At 40.0% G+C, this 892-nt stretch overlaps 1 non-coding gene across 1 annotated transcript; it reads right to left on the bottom strand.

The window, feature by feature from the left end:
• Positions 1 to 331: 331 nt before the first annotated feature.
• Positions 332 to 433, bottom strand: LOC143603787 (small nucleolar RNA R71). The gene has a single exon (XR_013148133.1). It is a non-coding gene; the product is annotated as a small nucleolar RNA R71 (small nucleolar RNA).
• Positions 434 to 892: the final 459 nt, after the last annotated feature.

The raw sequence follows: 892 nt of genomic DNA, 5'->3' as shown, positions 1-892 counted from the left end.
CTAATAACCCATCTTCGGTGTTTATTCCTCAAAACCAAAGTGGAAGAATGTTTGAGGTAAGAATTAATGCACTCCAAAGTTTACCAAAGTACAAGGGTCTCGCAACGGAAGAACCCTATTTTCATTTGGAGGCATATGACTCTATTTGCAACACGATCGGGGGTCAAGGTTTTTCATCAGATGAGGTGAAATTTGGTTTATTTCAATTTTCGTTGGAGGATTAAGCAAAGAGATGGTTTTACACATTGCCATCCACATCGATTTACACTTGGGCCGAAATGCAACAAAGGTTTTTGGAAGATTTTTATACGGCCCAAAAGACTAATGATGCGAGATGAAGTTTGAGATCTTTCCAACAACAATCTGGTGAAATGTTTCATGAAGCATTCGAGAGGTTTAACATGATGATCAAGAATTGTCCTCATCATGGTATAGCTCTTTGGGAGTTGTTGAATGCTTTTCATGAAGGGTTGAATGCAGAAGATGAACGGGATTTGATGTCAATCACAAATGGTACTTTCGGTACCAATTATGAACAAGATGATTGGGCATTCTTGGAACAAATATCGGTCACATCAAAGAGAAAGGCTCAAACTGCAAGAAGAGCAAGACCGGCAATTGGAAGACCGCAAGTTCATGCTGTGGAAGATGTGGGGGGTACAAACTACTAATCAAAGAATTGATGTTTGTACCAATTGTAACGAGTTAGGTCATGGGGCTGATGTGTGTACGGTAGGGCAAGCACAAGTTGAAGAGGTAAATGCACTTCAAGGTCAAGGAGATGGTAATCGGAATTTCAACATGAACTCAAACACTTACCACCCCGGGTTGAGAAATCATCCAAATTTTAGATATGGAAATCAAGCAACTCAACTCAATCCCAATTTCCAAG

The sequence above is a fragment of the Bidens hawaiensis genome, unplaced genomic scaffold, assembly GCF_021521415.1.
Source record: "Bidens hawaiensis isolate Kalapana, Puna unplaced genomic scaffold, B.hawaiensis_p1.1 tig00062705_1, whole genome shotgun sequence".
Taxonomy (NCBI): domain Eukaryota; kingdom Viridiplantae; phylum Streptophyta; class Magnoliopsida; order Asterales; family Asteraceae; genus Bidens; species Bidens hawaiensis.
This window is presented reverse-complemented; position numbering and strand designations above follow the sequence as displayed.